Below are 25,660 nucleotides of genomic sequence, written 5' to 3'. Positions count from 1 at the left end.
AGCTATACATGTATTTACTCTTATGACAGAAAACCAAATAGTCATATGAGACTGAACATTTTGACTACACACAAAAATCAAAGATGCCTGCACACACACCAAAAAGAAAACCATGGCTAAATATCACATGGCAAAATGGATGGAAATATTTGTAGTAGAGAACATGGATAAAGAATTAATTCTAACAAGTATGAATTGCTATAAGTGAATTAGAATAGGACCAACAATCTAACAAACAATGGATGTGAACTGACAATTCATAGAGAGGGAGCTATAGTGGGCTGATAAATATATGCAAATGTGCTTACTTTCTTACAAAGAAAATTTAAAAGAACAATAAAATATTAAACAAATTCAAACAACAATAAAATATTATTTTCAGGTCTTGGTTGAGTTGTCAAAATATTAGGGAAACAGTAATTCTTATAGATGGTGTGAATTTATTTGTATTAAAATTAAAATATATTCAAAGTAGTTACAAAAAGTGAAATATATCACTATTAAGAAATCGTGTTATTACTAATGATTTTATTCATTAAAAAATGTGACAGGATGTTATAAAATGTCAATGTTGTTAACTGTGTATGATGATTACATAGTTTATATTACTTTTTATTATAGTGTGTTTTCTACATTATTTTTTAATTGTAAGAACATTTACAATTCAGTATAGAAAAAAACACAAGGTTGGATTAACAGAAAAATCAGTCTCAATGAAATGGAGAATTTTCAGGAGGCAAAAGAGCAGCTATTTTAGTTGAATGAAATTCATATATTTGTTGAATTTGTTTAAAATATAGTGTAAACCATATTTTGCTTATCCATTCATTCATCAGTGAACACTGTGGTTGTCTCTACCTTTTAGCTACTGAGAATAATGCTGCTATGAACACAGGTGTAAAAATATTTCTTGAGATATTACATTCAGTTCTTTGGGTATATGTCTACAAGTAGAATTGCTGGATTACATGGTAAGTCTATTTTCAATTTTTTAAAGAATCACCAAACTATTTTCCACACGGTTGTAGCATTATACATTGCTTTCAGCAGTGCACTAAGGTCCCCAGTTTCTCCACACCTTCACTGACTTTTTTTATTTTCTGTTTTTTATGGTAGCTGTCTTAAGGGGTGTGATGTAATATCTCATTGTAGTTTTGATTTACATTTCCTTAGTGATTAGTGATATTGAGCATCTTTTAATGTGCTTACTAGGCATTTGTATATCTTCTTTGGAGAAATATCTACTTAAGTCCTTTGCCCATTTTTGAGTTGTGTTATTTATTTTTTGTTGTTGAGTTTTATGAGTAGTAATCAGTCTTAAAAAGGAAGAAAGTTCTGACATATGCCACAACATGTATGACCTTAAGGGCATTATGCTAAGTGAAATAAGCCAGTCACAAAAAGACAAATACTGTATGATTCCACCTCTGTGAGGTACATAGAATAGTCTAAATCACAGATACAGAAAATATAACGGTGGTTGCCAAGAGCTGGGGGAGGAGGAAAATGGGACATTAATGTGTAATGACTGTAGAGCTTCAGTTTCACAAAATAAAAAGAGTTATGGAGATGGATGTTGGTAATGGTTGACAACATTGTCAATGTATTTAATATCATTAATACTTCTTTTCCTTTTCTTCTGTATGGATTTTGGAAGTAATTAGGGGACCAGAAGCAGTCATAAGTACTGTCAATATACAGTCAAAATCTATGTGTCTCACTAAAATTATGTCTTCTTATATGATTAAAAATATAAACCCATGAAGAAGCTACTAAGACCACTGGACTACTGCTTTAGACCCATACGAAATGCCTAACAGTATTATTGCTTGAACTAAAATGATTGTTTTGATATTAACCATTACTGAAATCTTGATAACTTTTTCATGACTTCGATAATATATTAACTGAAATATAAAATTTTGCTACTCATAATAGAGATAGAGAAATAAAGAGATCTCAACCAGTTCTGCAGATGTTGTCAAAAGATGATGATGATATTATAAATAACTCAAGAAAAAAATTAGGAGAATGAAAGAGAGAGAAAGAAAGAGAGAGGAGGAGAATATCACAAATATCACCTATAAATATATAGAATTTCATTCTAGTCTGATGATTTTTCTCTTAGGTAACAGTAAATATTGACGCTTCAGGAAGACAAGAAACCTAGCACACTAATTATCTGTCTATTCTCCCAATATTATCCCTGACTTTATGAAACCTATAATTTTTAGGGAAACATTTTTACATATGGCCAACAAGATTCCCATCTTCTCTGCTCCCTTTGCTAAATTCCTTCAATTGTTCATCCTTGGTGCATTTGGGTGAAATAGGAAAAATATTATAAGCATGCCCTCAGAATTCTGCTATCTTTAATTATTCATACAGTTTTTGTTGATTGTCTTGAAATTCAAAACTAGGCTGATGATTTAGATTTTATCTAACTCTCTTTTCTCATGACTGTAATGTAAATACTAATGGTGTAATCCTCAGACAAACTGCAAATAGTTTACTAAAAATAATAAAATAATCTACATTTTATGCTAACTATTTATGCAGGAGTCATTCTTTTGAAATAACCACTTAACACTGTGGGATTTCAAAGTGTGTTAATGCTAAATCCCAAATTCAATATATTGAATTTATATTTTTAACATATATTTTAACATATATTTTCAAATACTATCAACTATAAATGACAGCTGAACATTTGCACATAAGAGATTAAACAATTATTTTTCAAGAGATTTTCAATAAACCTGATGACCAGAGCAGCATCTGTAGCTAAAATTTTCAAGCAATCCATGTGTGTGTGCTGTAAGTGGTGTGAGAATTTAGCATATGTAGTGTTTGATGTTTTAATCATAAGACTGAGTTATTAATTAAAGTAAACTTTTTACTCTAGCCAAGTGGAAGACATATTGCTATAATTAGAGTAACAAATGACATCTTAGTAACATTTATTCTGCAGATAAATAAAGCTCTTCCTAAAGGAAGTGGCCTTAATCTATCTGGTGTTAAAACACCAATCTTCCGTTATCACAACTGTAGCCTCAAAATGTGCTGAAATTTAATATTTGCCAGCACTTGTTTGTACCCACAAATAATTGCCTATAGACTAGGTGAGAATATCGGTTTCATCCTAACCTTAATTTTTTAAGTGCTAGTTCAATGTATGATCTTTCCTTGACGGGAAGTATGTTTCATAGGACATATCTGGAGTTATGTTCATGTAGACTCAGTCAGTGACTGCTCTGCCAACTGCTTTTCAAGCATAAGTAATTCTAGCACTTATTTTCAATCACCCATATTTTGATAGTTAGTACCTCTTCAGTCTGCCAAGTTTGACATCTGTTGCATCTCTCATTCATTGAAGAACTACTCAACATTTTATGCACTTAAGAAAATGAATGAATCAGATGAAGTCAGGTTAGTTACCTCTCTTTGATTTATATGTTAAGAGGAGAGAAACAGTGAGAAAGAGAGTTTTAAGTGAAGTGATGTGTGAAGAAGGACAACTATGGACTCCTTTTAATCTGTATAACAATTACACATGAATGTTAAAACAATATGATAGAAATTCAAAGTAAGAAAGAAACTACATATAGGAGACAAGTTACTTAAAAATCTTCATCTGAGTACTTTTATATGGCATAGGTAAAACTGGAAAAAAACATGTCTTAAATGATGTGCTAAGCTGTTTTCTAATTATTATTTTATAACTATTTAATTTTTCTATTCTTAATTTGAAGTATAATCTGAAATTAATGTCAATGACTATTTAGGCTATAATATTATATAGTAATTTCTAAGTCAAATTAGCACTGCCATCTAAATGTGACACAAATAATTCTGCTATTTTCCTGGCCTGTTACCATAATTAATTGTATTGTGACACATAGAAGTGAGTTTAAGAGCTTATAAATAGTTGTTACTTACCATTGATAAATATTATACAGGATATAAGAATACTGTCTGAATAAATTATTTAGAGCACACATATTGTTTTTTTCATTTCTCCTTCTACTCATTAAAACAAAGCTCTTAAGTCTATACTCAGAATGAGATGGTTAAAACTTCATATTTATCAACTTCAACTTTGTATCACACCACAGAATATAATAACAGAGAAATGACTTAAATAATTATTTCCAAACCTTCCAAATGGTATGACTTAACATCTGGCAAATTTACATGGGAAAGACATTAGAATTTTTATGACATAGAGTCTCCACTGTAACTAACTTTTATGAGCTACAATATGGAAACATGTTCTGGTTCTCTGTTCTTCTTTCTTCATGTGGATAACATTACTGGAACAAAAAGTTTTGTGTATCCATTAATAAGTAAATAAATGTAGATACATACATACATGATATAGCAACATTTTTAATAGATTATACAGCTGTCAAAAAGATTTTCTGCATATTGTTTAAGCAATCAAAATGTTGATATTGACTTGAAAAATAAATGCTAAACTTAAGGGAGATCTTGAATATTAAAACATGGATGAAAAATAGTGAATATATACTTCTCAAAATGGGGGGATGGCTGTTCAAATCATCTTTTTATAATAAAAATTTAAATACTTATTACATATTTGAAATATATCACACAAAGCAAAAAACAAAAGCATCACAAACTAATTTGTGATAAATTTTCTTCTATGAATTTGCATGTGTACACACATGTGTAACATTCTCAAAATAAAATATTCAAATATAATCAGTTTTATTAAATAGTCATTTTTCTTAAAAATGATACAACTCATTCCTGAAAATTTTGCTTGAAAACAGAATGTAGGGAATTATTTTACTCTGAATTAGTATTATATATATATGTAATATATATATGTGTATATATGAAACATCACTTTTTAAACCTGTGGATGAACTACCTTCACTGATATTGGGAAGATGTACTCTTAGACATATACTTCTGCAGAGGAACAGAAACCAGATAAAACTAATGAAAAATCAGATCATCTAATTGGAAAGTGAGCTACCTGCTCTCACTCTCACTCTCATCAATGGAGATAACAATTGAGCTACTCTGATCATCAACTAGTCATACAACACTGAGGGCTGAAGGGATCAATGAAGTAAAACAAACAGTCATGCTTCCTTTTCAAAAACCAGCTAGCCCCAAATACTGAAGATCACGTTTTATAATTATTCTTACTTTTTACCATATAAAACTATCAAAGACTTTTCTTCTTTCCCTTAGCAGTTCTTATTTATTTTAACGACGTTTAAGGGAAGCATAATGACGGTAAGTGATTTCCGTCACCTGTCAAATGAGTTAATAATATTTTAAGTTGAATTTCCTGTTGAAAATCTGCATCTGGAGATCTATCTCCATAACCTCATAAATATTCAATCCAGGAAGAGGAAATAGATCCAGTTTCAAATCCTTGTCTTCCATTAATTTTCTGTGTTGATTCACACATTTAAATTTTGTGGATAATAAATGCATTCCAAAGCTCTTGTGTTTTAGGAGTTTTTTTTTAATAATGAAATTCATACTACATCAAAATAATAAAATATTCTTGAATAAATAAAATCTATTACTAAATTACATCAATCCAATGGATGGAATTTCATTTAAATTCTCTAATTTTTTAATGCTTATTATAGTGCTTATGAACATGGTTTGATTAAAATTAAAATTTAAACTACCACACTAAACTGTTATGTTATAGTACCTACAGTTTTGTTTGGAATTTTCTCTATGAAAAGATACAATTGCTTGTCAGATGCCATATCATGTGATTCAGTGGTTTGAAATCTATGTTGTTTGAAGGAACAGATAACTGTAATAGCAATATTTATTTATACACATGTGGAAAGATACATAAATAGATAAGCAAAGAAAGATGTGTATTGAAACTCTATTTGCATTATATTTTAAAGTAAGATACACTTTACCAATATTTATATCATGAAATCATAAACTATAATTCCTTTAGGAAAACACGTTGTAGTGGGCATGGTTTATTCATGTCTTCTTCTAAAGAACCATGTTATTATTGTGTGAGTTGACAAAATTTAAAATCTACACACATAAATCTGAATAAAAATAATTTCATTATATAGACATTGAATTATTCCAAACACATTTCTTTTGTATTCATCAAGTGGGACTTTATTTTCATATTGAACAAAGACGGAACTCAGAATGAGATGAGCACATTTTTACTATTCTTAGAGGATTATGAAAACAGTTGCTGTTATGTTGATGTTTTTCTCACTGCCTCATTCAGTATCATTACTGTATTTAAGAAACAATGAGATACTTGCTTACTATTCAAAACTGTTAATGCAATAGTTACAGTCAAGTGTATGATCAGTTATAATAGCCATAAAAAAGAGCAAAGTGAAATTTCTGTGTCAGTTTAAATTTAAATGTAAGTAGTAATATGAAAAATATCTTAACTACAGAGTTCCTTTTTAATATTTCAGAATTCTTAATATTGTATCTGTTTGCATATGTAGTTTTTTATAGTTCTCTTCTAAAAATTACATGTTGAAAAACCATGTCCACTTTGTGAAAAAAAGCATATCTATAAAATACAAAGAGCCATATGCTGCTTTTCTTCTGCAATTTCTTGTGCTTCTTTTAAATTGAGTCTTTTTAAACCCAGTGGAATCTCATTTTAATATTAATTGTAACATTTTGCACTTAGGTAGTGCTTTTCCTCTGAAGAAAGCCAAAGCCTGTAGCAGTGAAAAATCTCAGCCATTGGCCAGGACAGATATGTGAGGAAGAACTTCATCAATGAAAAGCCAATTTAAACTTGGAAATGATTTGAATTCATACCCCTTTCAATCAGGCAACGGGAAAAGAACCAATTTTTCACCAGCCCTCATGGTTTGCAGAAGAGAAAGGTAAATTCCACTGCTGGAGACCTTGAGGTTCTAAAGACATATGGGAAAGAGGGAAGAACAAGAATTACACTCTAAACCTGTCTACATGAAGCTGATAAAATGGATTATAGCATGCTAGGCATGGCCTGATTCATTCCAGGAGCAAAATGTCATAAGTGAGACATTTCTGGGCAAAGCATACTGATCAAAAAGCCCAGGAGCACAGCAGAAAACACACACACACACACACACACACACACACACACACACACACACACACACACACACTACATTTTCTATTGTATTCTGTGTATCAGTGGTAGTTAAGTGTACATCCATTAATGTCAGAAATAACTTTGTTTAAATCCTTATTCAGTCCATTGCCACTTTAAAAGTTCACAGCCTTTATGTCTTCATCTGAAAAGTGAAGATGATGACATATTTCTTGACAGGTTGTGAAATTATAATGAAATAGAATATATAGTTTTTAAGTTAGCGTTTAGTTCATTGTAAGTATTTGGTAAATGATCAATGCCATCAGTATTCTTACGCAAATATAGCTTGTCAAATGACAAAAATAATACAATTTAGGAAAGAATTTTATGTCCTTTATTCAAGAGAAAACAATCCATAGATGAGGGAGCACAGTGCCTTACAGGACTGGAGCACTCTTCCCAAGGGAATTTGGCAAGAGCGAGTATATAGAGAGCATTAGAAAAGATAATGCAGAAACAGGGCATGATTGGTTAGGAGGTCAGGGATTTTCTTATAAGGCTAACAGGTCCTATTTTCTAGGGTAAGATAAACTAGCTGAAGCTGAGTTGAAGGATTGTGATTGCTCTTAGGTTTCCTTGACAATGTGTTATTGCCCATAAGTGCAGGCTGATATACATTTAGATCTGTGACTTGGGCCAGACCGCTGCAGACCACTACAGCGGCCTCCATTTGGTGGGTCCCAATATACAAATTCACTTTATCAAGCTAAACTAAAACTGAACAGATTTCATCTTTACCTCAATTCAATATCCCTGATTGAAACACATATTTTGTTACATATTTTAAAGAGATATTTATCTCTACTTTATTAGAAAATAAAGATTATTTTAAATAGTGTTATGATCTCTTCCTGTTACCAATTTTTCATAAGTTCATTACTTGAAATTTTTAAGTACGCTTCTTAAAACTCAGAACTAATTTTACTCCATGCAGTTGTTTTTTGCAGATAAAAATTTTAAACATGAATTTTATTTTGTATTAAGTATAAACCTTTCCATATATAGTTGCTTATTTTAATGCTAGTTTAATTTGAAAATGTCTCAAGTTTTCCAAGAAAAATATAGTACCAAAATATATTATCAATAGTAACGAAAAATGTTCATATACATTTATCTCTGTGAATTAATAATGGCTTAATGTTAAGAGAAGTACTATTTTGTTTGGTACTTTAAGTAAAAATTATCCGAAAGAAAAGAAAATCACCCTAAATTTCTTACACATATTCTTAAAAACAAAATCATGTCTCCTCTCTTGATATTCTTTCAATCTGTAGCAGAGCCTGAGGATAATTTTACCCTTCCAGTCTTCATTCTAAATTCTGTTTATTCCCATTGATACCATTGATCAGATTGCCTTGACTAACCTGAAAATTTGATGTAACAATTGCATTAACTCCATGATACAATATTTGGACATCACCTATGTTATCCAGTATTTGCCTGTTTCCAATTTGCCTGTTCACTCTGGTAGAAAAAAAAAAGTTATCTATTTATTTCATCATTCTATTTTTATCTTATTCTCATTCTGTCTTACTCACCCACACATCCCTGTATTGACATACCATCTAGCCACTTTTAAATAAACAAACAAACATCACTTGCATTCATGATATTTGTAGGAGCTGCTATTTTGGACCACAGAGTATTAATCATCTTTATGACAGTGGTCAATGCCAACTCTAACTTTCCATGGAAGTTAGTTTACATCCTTCATTTCTCCATATTTCAAAACACTAATTTCCAAAACACCAGCAATACATCAGACCCTTATAGTAACTACAGTAACTGTATTGACTTTGATCCAGGTAGAAACTTCAGTTTATGCAATTACATTTGACATATTAGGTCACACTTCACTATTGAACCAGTTAACTCTCTCTCTCTGTAATTCAGACCTTCTCAATTTCCCATGGCAAGTGCACATTTCCCAACTAAAATGATGGAGGAGAAAGAATATAAAGAGGTCCACCCTGAAACCCTATCCTTGCTGAGCAGTAGTGAGTGAAACCTGCTGATTGCAGTGCAAAAACAGGCTCTAGAATTAACCTCTAAATCTTTGAGGTGAATGCAGCTAACTCATGTAAATATATCCAGTAAAATGACTGTTGTCTTAAGACAAGTGTACATTAAAAGTTTATCATTTTTTTCCCTTGAGGCTTTATCTGGACATCCATTACTACTAAGGTCTTCATCTTCCACTTAAAGAGAAGGATATTTTAGCCATAGGTTTCTGATGATTCATCAGATATTGGTACATAACACTGGATGAAAGATTATTCAATGTTAGGTTATTTTTTTAAAAAGAGTTATTGTTTTTTAAAATATATAACAGATATCCATTATATGAAAATAACCTGATCATCAAGGAAAATTCTGACTCAGCTTGAAAATCAAGATTCCTATTTCCTGGGATACTTTGTAATTATTAAATACAATTTTAATTATAGGAAATATTTTATAACATATTTAATAATACAAATTAGAAAATGGGTCACGTAACAAACAAAATTACCTTCAATTTCCTTAGCACAGTGGGTAGCACATGAGCCTCATAATCTAAAGGTCCTACATTTCACAATGTTTAAGAATAGACAATATTTCACCAGTATTTATTGGGCACAAATTGTGTACTAGATTTTACTCAGTGAATAAGTGTAACAAGATCACTACTTTTATGACATACATATTTCAATGGCTATGAGGTTGAGGGGCATTTTAGTTGGAGGGTGGAATAGAAACAGTATTTCTTTAAATATTCAAACCTTATTTCGTATCTGCATTTCCATTTTAGCAGCCATATAAGATCTATTTAAACTGAAACTTTCAAGAGACTTCTGTTTCTGTCTAGCAAGGTTATCAAAGAAGATAAGATCCACCATCTTTTATTTTTTTCTTGTTTGAGGATATTTGAGGTTATAATAATGCACTTATCTGTACAAGATCAAAAAGGAGGTATTCGCAATATTAATGTTTGTTATTAAGCTTTTCAGCTATCTGGTAACTCAAGTGGTCTGTAGTTGAATACACTCTAAAGCCAGATGGAATATCAGAAAATGTGTATGAGGTTTTAATTATCTGAAAACCCGAAATGAACTGTTACTCGTGATACCTGGGGATTTTAATGAAGAGCCTACATATGTTCTTCTTGCTAATTGAAGATGAACTTCATTTTAACAGATTTAATCTCTTGAGTATTTAAAATATAAAAAAGAGAAGGATTGAAAAGAATTTTAAAAACCCAAAGTAAACTTTTCTAAAACTCTGCATGTTGAATATAAAATTATTGGAGGTTTATATTTTTATATCACAAATGATTGTGTTGAATATGTAAAATATCAATGATATAGAAGTTCATGAAATGATAGGTATTAATTATTTCACAGTTAACAAACAAATGATTCAACCAAAACACTCATGATATATCTGAATAAAGCATTATATCTACATATTTAAAGCTGAGTATAGCATACATTAAAAAAAATTGGACTGTACATAATACATTAATAATAGCTAGTATTTAGAGTTAGAAAATTCTTAGATGTAGAGTTTAGAATAATTGAAGTTTTATTTTGTAAGTAGCCAATGAAGAAATTATAAAAACTTTAAAAGAAAAGGGGCGCTATTTGAAAGTGAAAACAATGCATCAAAGTTGAGAAAGCAAAATAAATTTAAACACACTTTAAATGTGATAAAAATATATACTGAGAAATTCTAAAAGTTAGCTGGAAGCCACGTGTTGAGCTATGTACAAGTCACAGAACTGTATCAGTTTCTAATCCAAGCATTGCTTTGGGGACACAAATGTAGAGAATTTCCCATGAAAAACTGGAAATATAAATATGAATAAATCTGAGAAGAAAATGAGGCAGGGCAGAAGATCCTTTGTCAGAGGAAAAATAGTTAATATCACTACAAAGGAGTTTATGGTTTAAACACAAGGGATAGTGGTGAATAGCCAGAGAGAGGTTCAAATCAGTATGAAAAAAGTGGGGAGCGATGGCTGTTTGGCAGGATCTACCCGAGCACCACCCAAAGTAGATAGGGCAATGCTGGCGCACCTGGTAGGTATGTTGCTTAACTTGTGGTAGATAACAAATGCCATGGCAACTTGATGCCATCGCACACTTGCTTGAAGCAACCGTCAATATTTTGATTGCCCATTCACCAACTGCTGGCAGTGACAGATACCAATATGCTGACTGTGCCGGACACATATTTTTATTGCAAACTGTTTTGTTTTTTGCAATTTTACAAATTATTTTCTCCAAATAACATAAGTGCATACCCTGAATCTGCTCAATCCTGGGCCCCTGATGAGATCAAAGTTTTAGCTGAAGGCCTGGATTTTCAGCCTTAAAGGTAATTTCACCAAGATAATGCCAACTTGTGGGTACCTGTCCCATAAGACCTTGACCAGGTGAGAGGCTGAATAAAAATCAAATTGTTATCTTTGTTTTGAAAGAATGTCATTGTCATCATGATGTTTTGTTTTAACCTTATTTCTTCCAAACTTCTGCTTTTAATATGTCAAAGCACATCATCGTTCAAATTTCAATTTTGCTGATGACAGTATGGGGAGCTCTTATAGTTTGGAATGATATGCAACTTAGAATGAACTTAATCTTTTCTAGAAAAAAAATGATTCGCTAATTTTAATATAACTCTAGAATGCAGAGCATATTGTTAAAAGAAGGCACATTTCTCCTGAGTGACAGTTCAGAGGACTTACCTGTTGAAATTACTGAATGCTGCATTATATATCTAAGGCTTGTCATCTACTCATAATGACATGCAGTAATTAAGGGGAAGGGGTTCAGGACCTCGCATAAGCCACCCAGCAAGGAAGAAAAGAAAGTTTCATCTGACAAGTAAATACATGTTTTAATAAAAATTAAGTAGTGGAACCCAAAACAGGAGAGGACTCTGTCAGCAGGTATGTAGAATAAGGAAGCAGGTAAGTAAAAATTGTCATATTTGGGAGTTCAATAAGTGGAAAAGTAACTTGGATAACTGCCTGAGGATTTGTTGGTTTTGAGATTCCAAATGCAGATTAAATGATCTATCCCATTCTTTGGATTGGGGTACCAAGCATAACATACGTTATGCAATGATGCAACGCAATTATTGCATTAAGAAGTGGAATAAATTAGTGTTTACTTACTAGAACTGTTTATTTCCAAAGCATTTAAAATAAAAAATAGGATGATACAATCCTGACTGAGTACTAATCTGAACCTGTTTAAATACTGTTTAACTTGAGTTTGAATTAGTTTACAAAGTGGTGTAATTCATAAATTCTAGGACACCCAAGTAAAAGAAATTGGGAAAACAGATGACAAGATAATGAATTCAGGTTGATAAAATGTTGCAATAAATTTTACATATTTTCAGCTCTTTTAGAGGCCTTATTCTAACTTAGTGTCTAACCATCTGAGGAAACAAAATTGGTTTATCGTTCTAATATTATTATATGACTGGAGCAAATAGAAAATTCAAAGTTTTGTTTTTTAAACCTCTTCCTGGTTAGGTGTTATAAATCCATGACCTGTCTTTTTATCATTTTGGTTAATGCATATTTGTTCCCTAGCAATTGCTTTTTTTTGATTTTTAAAAATTTATTTATTTATTTATTTATTTTTGGCTGCATTGGGTCTCCGCTGCTGCACGCGGGCTTTCTCTAGATGCAAAGAGCGGGGGCTACTCTTCGTCGTGGTGCACAGGCGTCTCATTGCGTGGCTTCTCTTGCTGCAGAGCACAGGCTCTAGGCACGAGGGCTTCAGTAGTTGTGGCGCATGGGCTCTAGAGCGCAGGCTCAGTAGTTTTGTCGCACTGGCTTAGTTGCTCCGCGGCATATGGGATCTTCCTGGACAAAGGCTCGAACGCATGTTCCCTGCATTGGCAGGCGGATTCTTAACCCTTGTGCCACCAGGGAAGTCCCAGCAATTGCTTTTTATTCCATCATCTCTGGAAAATATATTTCATTTTGTTTTGTTTTTACATAACCAGAAATGTCATAATCTCCCACATCAATATGCTTTTTTAAGCCAAATATATGAATATATGTTTATACAATTAATAATGGGTCATTTTAACTTCCAATAAAGAATATATTATAGAACATCTAACTGCATAATTTCCTTAAGAATATGTGTGGAATCATTTATTCCTACAAGTTTTCTCTCAGTTTTATTGGGATCTTTCTACAAACCTTTTTTTTTTCCATCAAATTATAATTGCTACTGAATCAACATGAAGACATTTCAATCACAGACAATATGACGATGAAGGATAAAGGCAGAAAATTATTTCCAGGATAATATCCTTCTTTGTCATGGTGAGAAAAGTGTCCATATTGACTTAAGTTGCATTATTGTTGCTACTGAATCGACACAATTGTAGGTCAGGAAGCCCAGTCTCTGCTATGAACATCCTCCTGAAGGGTTGGTTCATTTGAAGGTGAAAGAGGTCCTGGAATAAGTGCTCAACTTTCTCACGAGAGGTTAAGAATTATACTTGGTATTGTGTTTTTCACTTTTCCCTTATTTTAGAAGAAGCAATTAAGCACACACTGTGAAAATCTTTAAGATGTGAACATTGTTACACTCAGGAGTTAACTCCTGTTTAAACACAAGAGAAGTGCCAGAAAGTGTCAGTTAAAACCTTTATATAATTTTTGCTATATGATCCTCACCATTTGCCTGAATCTTACTAGAGAAGCATACAACTGTGCACAGTGGTGGGTTAACATTAAATTCATGATGAAAAATCTCAAATGCATACTCACAACGGTCCTAAAAATGTTTTCTCATTTTTCTGGTATTGTCATCAGGTGTTCTTCACATACTTCAATATACCCTAGTGTTTGCTCTTACCTTCTCTTGCCTCATAAGTCTGAAAATATTTTAAGTAATAAAAATAAATAGGTGCATTTAGACAGGAATTATTTCCTCGAACAAATATATCCAAGTATATATCAATCCATACTCATTTTCTGTCTTATTACATTGTACCAAAAGTCAATCTCTCAACTTGTATTCAAAACCCCATTCTTTGTAGTTTCTCAGGAACTTTGTTACTGGAAGTATGTCTTTTTACTGGATCATCAATTGTTAGTCAACAACTCATTAATATATTAATATGGATGAATATGGTATTTCTTCTTTATCGTAAGATAGCCTCCTTAAACTACATTTCTTCACAGCAATGCCCATTTCTTTATCCTTTTCACGGTAAAAATTCTTGAGAGTTCTTTAGGTTTGTTGTCTCATACCCTCGTTTCTAATTCTCTTCTCAAAACATTCAGATTCTGACTCCACCTCTTTGCTCAAACTGCCATATACAAAATTTCCAGAACTTTCATGCCTTTGAAATCTTTCTCCACTTCTCAGACATGGTAACTCAGTGACCATATCTTCTAGAAATCTTACTAATATTTTATACATTAAACATGTGCATTTTTGGGTATACAATTATATATCAATAAAGTATAAAAAATAGGAAACATCCTTTGCAGGACTATTTCTTTTCAGGGTGGTTAATTTCTGTATGCTTGGGTACATTTTATAAAATATCAAATAATATCAAGCATTATAATGGCTAAAATATCTTTATAAATTTCATTAAAAATATACATTAGAAAATCTTTCCTAAATCTGATCCCTTCCTTCCCTGGAAAGTACCTGCTTGCAAAATTGATAATAATAGTTAATGTTTATCAAATATTTATTGTTGATTATATAAACATAACTACATTTTATAAATTATTTCATTAAATACACACAAAATTATTTTGATAATTAACCAAAAAATATATATATGGAGACTGAAGCTTAAAGACATAAATTCTTCAGGATAAATCTTCCAGCCAGTAAGTGCTGGGAATTATAAGTTAAGAAAATGCATACAACACTTGCCTAAAGACTAGGAATTGTTGGAGAACTTTTTTCATTGGATTATTTATTTAATACATTATGAAATACACTATGGATTCCTTTCTATATAATAAATTTTCCAATAACACATGGATCCTTTTTACTGTTCTTTGGATTCATATTGTTTTGCTTTCTTCATATTAAATGTCAAATGCAGTTTTCAAAACAGCTAAACATTTTCATTTATTTTACTTTTCCTAGAGAATGTCCTTAAGCATAAGTAATTCTCTCTCTAATGTGGCTATTTAAATACTTCATTTATTTAGGTTCCCTTCATGAATCTTTAGCACGTATTTTAGGGAAATATTATAACTCAGCTGCACACTGCATTTTATATATGTGTATAGATGGGTTTTTATTAAAATTTGGAGTTTGTGTTAAATGTTATTTTATTATAGCAATAAAACTTCATTAGCTTTCATCAGATAACTACACAAATAACCTATCTGAAACTTCCAAAGTATGCAAAAGAAGCAAGCTTACAGTGCCAAGATAATGAAACACTTCTAAACAGGAAAAAAATTCAAGGTTGGTAGAAAGGAAAGTTATGTGTAAAGCAGTTTAAATAGTAGCAGAAAGAGATAAATAAAAGCTTAATATGTAAATGTATGCTTGGCCATGAAAAAGAGTACAGCAGCATGTGATATAAACTTCTCATTTAACAGAGTTGGAGCCACTGGTCTAGAGAAGCTGGATGGATTCTTCGGGACCTTAAAGACATGACTTCTAGCTCCAAGTCCGGTTGGCTTTTCCTAACTCAAAGGTACCTTCTTTTAGGAAACAGAAGATGTACATTTACATGATACTACACTAGAAAAAGATAAATGCAGGCACAAATTTTTTCACTGGTTGTTCTCCATACTTTTATGAAATTTACAGATGATATGACTTTTATGTCTTGTGGACCACATAGTTTCTGTCTTTACTATTCAGTTCTGTCTCAGGAGCATGAAGGTAGCCAGGGACAGTGCCTATATGAATGAGTGTGGCTGTGTGCTAATAATACATTTATGACACTTAATTTTGAATTTCATATAATTTCAACTCAATCAGGAAAATTTAACTGCATTCAATCATTAAAAAATGTAAAAACTATTCTTAGTTTGAAGTGCTTACAAAAACAATGGTTGCCTGGATTTGGCCAGCAGATCCTAGATTGCAGACCCTCGTCTGCATGAATGAAACCACTACCACTCCCATCACCTACCATAAGAGGGAATGGGTTTTGTCCTTGTTGTTGTTTCTTGTTAGATGTATAAGCAGGTATTTTATTTAAAGAAATAGAGATAGATTATTTAAACAATTATTTTGAGATTTGAAAAGGCACATGTTCTTAAGCTGTGAAGAAATTGAATTAATTTTGGTAGCCTCTGATTGCACTTCTCATCATTGAGATTGTTTTACATTTAATATGCAGGTGACTTTTATTTCAGAGAAACTACCATGACTAATTATGTCTAATTTACTTCTAGCTTATGAATTTTCTGAAATTGGACAACAGGTCTTATCAAATATGGTAGCTTCTCAGTATTTAGTATAATGTTTTACACCTTGCCACTTAAAGTGTGGTCTTCAGAACAGTCTCAGCATCACCAGTATCTTACTAAAAATGCAGAATCTCAGCTTGCAACCAGGCAGATACACTTAATCAGAATCTTCATTTTAACAAGGAATTCCTAAGCCCAGCACAGTTGAGAAGCTCTGTTCTATCATACAGTGAACATTATGATATAAAAAACAAATTGCAAAAAATATGCCCTACTGAGGTAATTCCCTTAAGTGTTGAGCAGATAAGTTTACCTAAAAAATATTGAAACATTATGGATTATTTAAGATATACAAGTAGCAAACCTGCCTCTACTCCAGGATCACCTGTGTTATAGCATTGGAACTGACATTTGTATCTTGTAGCCACTTTGTGGACAAAGGGAAATGTTTAGTCTGAAAATATTCTCATCAGAATTCATGGAAATAATGTTAACATGGCAGGCTGAATGATGTTTCAGGACCATCCTATCCCAAATGGCAGTATTCTAGGAGTCCAAACAGAACATGGCAAAGGCCCTCTACTTTTAGAGCCATATCTACCTAGCATCTTACCTTAATCCTTACTAAATATTTTTCAGGAATGAGGCATTCAGGTCACACAGAACCCAAATATCTGTAAAAATCATTATCAATTTCTTCCTTCCTACAATTCTCTGAACTGGAAGGAACCGATTTTCCATTTTCTCTTCCTCTGTGGCAAAGTATGATTACAGTCACATTCTACCCTAAGTTGTCCCTGGCTTATGATCTAATAAAATATTATTACATGATCAATTATCCATATGACCTGTCCTCCATATGCTAACAAGAGCTACATTTATTCAAAAATCTCTCTTCTTCCTTTTCTTAATAAATCTCAAAAGGACAATGTTATTATGGAGTTAACAGAATATTGACTGATCTTAAACATAAGTATTTTTTTCCCATAAACTGATATATGTCATTGATTAACTATTAGGAAGCCAATGTAACAGAATTTTGAGGAAAGGAAAAATACACAGAAAATGTAAATGCCTATGTCATGGCATATTAGATCATTCTAAAAGTTAAACTAAAACTAAGATTTAAGGAAAGCAATTAAGTTTTCAGAACTTTGATTTTTGGTTGCTTAGTTTATAATAAAAGTTGAACTTTTGGAATTGAAGCAGATGGAAGTTTGTTTGATAGACTCTTCTTATTCTACCACTCCACAGTCATTTGTGCAGATTTTAATGGGTTTGCAGAGCTGTATGAAGCAACATATATTATGATGTAAATGCCATCATTATGACATATGCTTAAACTTCTGCTGAGAAATAAATAAAATATCTTGAAACGCCTGCTGTTTATCCCAGCTGTTTATTTCTCACAGCCCATAAATGGAAAAGTCACACAGTTTAGCATTTATATGCTAGAGGCATTTGGAAATAATAATAATTCTTCCAGAGAGTCCTTTCCTTTTGTTCTGAATTAGAATTAACTCATAATTTCAAGAAAAGAGGGCAAAAGCATTATTTGAGACTAAATAAAGTGTATATATATTTTCCCAGGAAAGTAAAGAGATTATCAAGACTTGCTTTTTTTCTCTCAAATTTCCAATAGTGGGATAAGTAAGTGAGAGGACATAACTGGGGACAAGTATAGGCCACCCAATCTGTATGCCTGGCTACATGTCCAATGAAGAAACAACTACCAGTGGGAAGCTTGCTTCTGTGGGTAAATTAGGTTGATTGCAATGATCTGACTTATATTGATGCTAATACACACAAATAAGGGAAAGCCAAGGGAGTTGCATTTCCTTCATTAAAAAATGGTGAAATACCTTATGAAATTAAAAACCAAATGTGTTAAAATGTTCTACAAATACAATCTAAAAATATAGTATTTATATATAAATGTTTTAATTAATTATTTTTTATTTTTTCATGAATGTGCTACAGCCACATGCCCATTATATAAATATTTCATTTTGTTTAACATAAAATTTAAGTTACTTGATTTTTACGGAAAATGTGACAGTACATTTTGAATTTGTTATTATGACAATGGCTAAATTTTAAAACATGGTATAGTATCAGTTTTTTTTAAATTTTTAATGTTGCAGAAACAAAAATACTATGAAGAACTTCTCAAACTTTTCACTCATAGTTGATAAACATAACCTAGTAATCTAAAAACATTCTTATTATACAAAATAACTTGAGAGGAAATAATATTTGAATTATTTTTGCTGTCAAATTGATCTCATAATTATATCCCAACATTTTTATTTAAAACAATTTTGATCAACCAAATTATATACAAAATAAATATTGTATATCTAATTTATATTAATATTATAACTGTATGAAATAAATTTGTATACATTATATAATTTATATTAATATTATAAATTATATGTTATATATAAATGATCCTTTAAGACATATTAAACTTAATATGTTTAATATCTTCCATGCCTCAATTCATAATTATCTATTTTCTTGTGTGTAAGCAGGTCAAAAAATTGATATTTTAATGTGAAAAGTAAATCTTCCACCTAAAAGTAGTTGGTTTTGGATGTGTGTCCATGTGTTGTAGTGACTGTGTCTCTGCTAATAAAGCAAATGGTTAGTGTTTAGTAGAAACATTTACTGATTTTTAAACATTAAGAAAGGCGTAAATGAATCTTTGCTAAATCTTGCTCTCATTCTTCATCTGTTAAAAAATGGCATTACTTTTTCACTCATATGAGATTCACAAATGGTGTGCCTGAAAACAGTCTCAAGGAAAGTCCTATTTAAAGTTCAACAATTATGTGTGCTCATTTGTTGAAACTTTAAAAAAGAGCGCAAATTACTAGTTTTTTTTAAGCTTTCCAATTTTTAATAATATAAAAAGTTTAGTTACACAATCTTTTCTTCAGTAATTTGTCTAAAACAACAATATGGAGACAGAACTTAACCTCTAGGAATATTTACACAATCCATGTGGGCATCACTATTCAGTCATTTTGAAAGATTTCAAAAACTTTAAAATGTGTAGTGTTTGAGCTCAATGTCTGAAAAACTAGAGAAAATTGTCTTTTATATGCAAAATTTACAAAGGTTAGAATTTGTAAACATGGCATATAAATAGTGTCTCTGTGTTTTTAATAATTTTGTCCTTAGAAAACCTAGGAGACTAAATTTACATCCTCTCTAAAATAAGAGAAAATTGAGACTGAATCACTTATTATCATAAAAATGCTTAAAATATCACTAGACTTTATAGTGTAATCATGAATGCATTCATTTTTCAAATACTCATGTTAAAGATAGGCAGTAAAATTTTCTAAAATTTGTTATTTAAAATCATTCTGATTACTGGTGGAATAACATTATATTTATTAGTAAAATTCAAGAATATTTTCAGTTTAATAAATTATATTTTTCTGTACCCCTGGAATAAATGTTTAATTTTTAATGTGTATTTTCAAATCATTAGATTATTTCTCTTTTTAAAATATTACATTTTAGGGGGGTGTGTGTGTGTGTGTGTGCATGAGCTTGTGCTTTGGGAGATATACCTTTAAGAGTTGACTAAGTTAAAAGAGAATTCAAGTCATAACTTGTGGCAATATATTCTGGCCATTTTAATTAAGGGGGATTGATTTTGTCACAATAGTAACCATGCCAACTGAGAGAACTATTCTTGTGATCTTAATCTTCCTGAAACTATTAAAATTATATGGATAGAACATTCCCTCTTAATATTTAAATATTTCTACAATATGGACTTCTCCCTGTATCCAACACTTTAGCCTAAACTACCTTCAGCTTTCATCTAAGCTAATAGAAGGAACTCTCTAAACCAACAGACTTTGGTTGGTTTTAAACATAATTTTTACCAAAATTAAAAATAAAATCATTCCATAAAACAAATCATATTATGTGCTTCACTTTTTGTTTTAACATTTTTATTGGAGTATAATTGCTTTACAATGGTGTGTTAGTGTCTGCTTTATAACAAAGTGAATCCGTTATACATATACATATATCCCCATATCTCTTCCCTCTGGTGTCTCCCTCCCTCCTCCCTCGCTATCCCACCCTTCTAGCTGGTCACAAAGCACGGAGCTGATCTCCCTGTGCTTCACTTTTAATTTAAAATCCTTTCACGGTTTCTTAGGCTTTAAAAAAAATCTTAACATGTTCTCCGAAGACCTCTGTGTCTGGACCCTACTTACTTCTTTCTCCTCCTCTAACAAGTTATCTCTTGCTTTCTTAATTGTAGCTCCAGGGGTCCTCTTTCAGATTCTTAGATCCATTCACCCCTTGGCCTTTCTACATAATGCTCCCTCTTCAGACAATTCTTTACTCTTATTTCTACCAAGATAAAATTGAATCATTAGCCAAAGAGTCATATTTTTAGTTAAAAAAACAAACAAACAAACAAACAAACAAAACCTTTCTGATCTCCATAACCAGGTTTAATCTTCCTCATGGTTTAATATCAGGTACCTTCTTTCAAATATCACATATGTCATTTCACTGTGTGTGTGTTTGTGTGTGTGTGAGTGTGATCACGTACTTACTGTCCCCTAAATGAACTGCAAATTCAGGATCTTTATTTTCCTTAATGTGGTTTCCCCAACAGAGAAGTTGAATAGGAGGGACAGTGACAAAGAAAACAATCTTAAAATGCATGAAATTGGGTAGCACAGAATGGAATAATTTTATAGGAGACCAGCAATTATAATGACAACGTTGTATGTCAAGAGGAAATGGACTCCGACTCTAGATTGGAGGAGTGGCAAAGATTTGGGGCTTTCTGTATTTCACTGTGGAATGGCCTCTGCCTAAAGCTTATATAATCCAAGTGCAAATTATAACCTAAACCTCAAAAATCTCATCCAGCCATGGCACAAGCTCAGGATTTAGGTACAAAGTCAAATCATCTAATTAAGACTTCATGAACACGTCTTTTGATACAAATCTTCAGAAACAGAGATCTGTGACCTAAAAAACCAAGTGATCTTGAAACCATCCCCACACAATATACAAGGTGAGATAGTAAATTAGTATCCTGTGGCTGCTGTAACAAGTTCCACTTGAGATTGACATGTATACACTAATATGTATAAAATAAATAACTAATAAGAACCTGCTATATAAAAAATAAGTAAAATTAAAAAATTTTTAAAAAACAAAAATCAAACCAAAAAACCCCTCAATTCCACAAACTTGGGGGCTTAAAACAATGGAGATTTTTTCTTTCATAGTTGCGGATGTTGGAAATCTGAATTTTGGCAGGGCTGTGGTCCTTCCACGGTCTCTCTGTCTCTCCCAGCTTTTTGTGGCTGCTGACATTCCTTGCCTCAGTCTATATCTCTTTCTGCCTAACTTTTCATCACCTTCCCCTTCCACGTGTCTCTCTCTCTCATCCCCCTCTGTCTCTGTCTTATGGGAATACCTGTGATAACATTTACAGCATACCCAGATAACACAGGACAAGCTTCCCCTCTTAACATCCCTAACTTATTCAAAACCTTTGCCCAAAAAGACAAATATTACCTTTGGCCATATGAGATGATGTTCACAATCTGGGGATTAGGATGTGGATATATCGTTGGGGTGGGGGAGACCATTCATCCCACTACATATAGGAAAAGGAGAGCTGCAGTAAATACTCATTAAAAAAAATTGGAACAGAAGGCATATAACTCGCATTGTTTCATAGTAACTTTGAAATTGAGCCTGGCACATGCTACCAATTCCCCCTGCTCTGAAGGAAGGTAGTGAACATTGCTTAGGGTGCTGTTCTGATCCTTCAGAATCGTTGTTGTAGGTACTTTGCACCAACCTTGGACTCTTACTTCTGTTTTATTATCTATTCTTGTTTGCTTTTATTATTATTTTTTCCACAAAGAAAGTCCTATACTTTGGGCTGATTAGTTTTCTCATCCTTTGGAAACCCTGATGCTCCTTTTCATTTTAAATTGCCTCTGTCTCTTTTAGTATAAACTGATGGTACTTCTGTCTACACAATTCTCCTAAAAACTCTGTGGATATCTTATTTTTTCTTTTTGTAGTTATAATAAATATATTTTATTTCAAAAATATGTTCAGCATGTTTTATAATTTTTAAAATTAATATTTATTTGAGTATAGTTACTTTACAATGTTGTGTTAGTCTCTACTGTACAGCAAAATGAATCAGCCATACATATATATATATATATATCACCTCCCTTTTGGACTTCCTTCCCATTCAGGTAACCACAGTGCATTTAGTAGTGTTCCCTGTGCTGTACAGTATGTTCTCATTAGTTACCAATTTTATACATAGTATCAGTAGTGTATATGTTTCAATCCCAATCTCCCAATTCCTCCCATTCCCCTCTTTCCTCCTTGATATCCATACATTTGTTCTCTATGTCTGTGTCTTTATTTCTGCTTTGCAAATAGGATCATCTATGCCATTTTTCTAGATTTCACAGGTATGCATTAATATACAATATTTGTTTTTCTTTTTCTGACTTACTTCACTCTGTATGACAGTCTCTAGGTCCATCCATGTCTCTACAAATGACCCAATTTCATTTCTTTTTATCGTTGAGTAATATTCCATTGTATATATGTACCACATCTTCTTTATCCATTCCTCTGTTAATGGACATTTAGATTGCTTCCATGTCCTGGCTATTGTAAATAGTGATGCTATGAACATTGGAGTGCATGTATCTTTTTGAATTATGGTTTTCTCTGGGTATATGCCCAGTAGTGGGATTACTGGGTCATATGGTAGAAAAGACAGCCCTCTGAATGGGAGAAAATATTTGCAAATGAAGCAACTGACAAAGGATTAATCTCTAAAATATACAAGCAGCTCATGCAGCTCAATATCAAAAAAACAAACAACCCAATCAAAAAAATGGAGGGAAGTCCTAAATAGACATTGCTCCAAAGATGACATACAGATGGCCAAGAAGCACATGAAAAGCTGCTCAACATCACTAATTATTAGAGAAATGCAAGTCAAAACTACAATGAGGTATCACCTCATATAAGTCAGAATGGCCATCATCAAAAAATCTACAAACAATAAATGCTAGAGAAGATGCGGAGAAAAGGGAACCCTCATTCACTGTTGGTGGGAGTGTAAATTGATACAGCCACTATGGAGAACAGTATGGAGGTGCCTTAAAAAACTAAAAATAGAACTCTGGGATATCTTAATGGCATTCTCTACATTAGACATAAACCAGACCAACAAATCCTTCTGAGACAGGCCACTTTGGGCTATGGGTCAGGGCACTGTGTTATTTTTGTTTATAATCTTTGCAGTCTTTTTAAATAGCTGAGTGGGTCTATAATGCAAGACTTTAATTTTATTTTTTAATAAAATGCTTTATTAAAACACCCTTAACTTTACCTTGATATTTTGCTGGCAGTGCCCTGGATTAGGTCTTTTTTTCCCCTAAGGCCTTGCTTTACTTTGAAAATTATTTTCCTATCCTGCTAGCAAAGCTGAGTGTGAGAAGTAGCTTTATTTTGCAACATCACAAGCACTGAATTAGATACATTTTCTACCATTCACAATAAATAGACATAGTCTTGCCAACATTCCTGCATACGTAACATAAATCACCTTATTTTCAGCCTCCCAAAACAATATTCTTACTGCCTTTCCAACATCCTTTGTTTCTTCACAGGCAATGCAATGTAAAATTTCTTAGATTTTTGTTTTTGTTTTTGTTTTTTTTGCGGTACGCGGGCCTCTCACTGTTGTGGCCTCTCCCGTTGCGGAGCACAGGCTCCGGACGAGCAGGATCAATGGCCATGGCTCACGGGCCCAGCTGCTCCGCGGCATGTGGGATCTTCCCGGACCGGGACACGAACCCGTGTCCCCTGCATCGGCAGGCGGACTCTCAACCACTGCGCCACCAGGGAAGCCCTGTATTTTTGTTTTTTTTTAATTTCTTAGATTTTTGTATTAGATAAAGTTCATTCAGGGAAGCAGAACATATATGAGTATTATGGGATATGGAATTTAATATAAAACCTTATATAACTGTTTCAGAATCTGGGAAATGTGGAGAATCAGGGAAAAAATCAGTAAGAAGACTCCTGAAATAGAAGTATAGGTAGATAAGTCAGAAATTGAAGGGGAATCTGGGAAACCATGTCCATCCCCCTGCTGAAGTGGGGAGATGAAGGGAAGGTTGAGGAAAAACCTATAGAAATACATCACAACTGTAGAGCTACCACATATCTAGAACCACAGCTAACTGTCCAGTGGTGAGCTTAGGGCTGCTATGGTCAATATATATATATATCATGCTAAATATGTGGTTTCTAGTAAACATCAATTTGGAGAGATCTAGCAGTCAGTTGGAAATGTATTGCTGGAACAAAGTCAGGGTTAAAGGCATTGATAAGAGATTCAATATCATAAATAAGTAATTGAAAGCTCTGCTTATTTAGAATAAAAACAATGGAAGACTAAAGTCAGAAGTAAGGGAGAGCAATACTTGAAAAAAGAAAAGGGAAGGAAGCTAAATGGATCAGTGAATTAAAAGAATTAAGGGAGGCATCCAAATTGAAAGGAAAGAAGTAAAATTATAACTCTTCACAGATGGCATGGTCTTATTTGTAGAAAACATTAAAAATTCCACAAAAATATCTGTCAGAACTAATAAGTGAATTCAGCAAAGTTGCAGGATAAAAAATTAACACTAGAATCGTTGTGTTTCTATACAATAAGAATGAACAATCTAAAAAAGGAATAAAGAAAATAATACCATTTACAATAGCATAAAAGAGAATAAAATACTTAGGAATAAACTTAACCAAGGTGGCAAAAGAATTGTGCACTGAAAACTACAGAACCTTGCTGAAATAAATTAAAGAAGACAAATTAATAGAAAAATATTCCATGTTTATGGATTGTAAAACTTAATGTTATTAGATATCAATATCACCCAAAGTGATCAATCTACAGATTCAATACAATCCTTCCCAAAATTCCAATGATATTTTTTGTAGAAATAGAAAAAAACCCTAAAATTTATATAGAATCTCAATGGACCCCAAAGAAT

This window comes from Leucopleurus acutus (assembly GCF_964270905.1).
Source record: "Leucopleurus acutus genome assembly, chromosome: 3".
Lineage (NCBI taxonomy): Eukaryota > Metazoa > Chordata > Mammalia > Artiodactyla > Delphinidae > Leucopleurus > Leucopleurus acutus.
The sequence above is the reverse complement of the archived record's forward strand: the minus strand, read 5'-3'. Positions refer to the sequence as shown.